We start from the raw sequence: 209 nt of genomic DNA on the forward strand, positions 1-209 counted from the left end.
ACTTTATTTAATGATCTTATGTAAAAAAAAAAAAAAAAAAAGATATTGTACCATGAAGATATTTCCTACTATAAACATATCGAAACATAATTTTTATTAGTAATATGCATTGCTAAAGACTGCATTTGGACATTTTGATTTTGTGCCACCCTCAGATTTCAGATGTTCAAACAGTTGTTTCTCGGCCGAATATGAGATGATGGTGATGA

Source organism: Puntigrus tetrazona, chromosome 9 (assembly GCF_018831695.1).
Source record: "Puntigrus tetrazona isolate hp1 chromosome 9, ASM1883169v1, whole genome shotgun sequence".
Classification (NCBI taxonomy): Eukaryota; Metazoa; Chordata; class Actinopteri; order Cypriniformes; family Cyprinidae; genus Puntigrus; species Puntigrus tetrazona.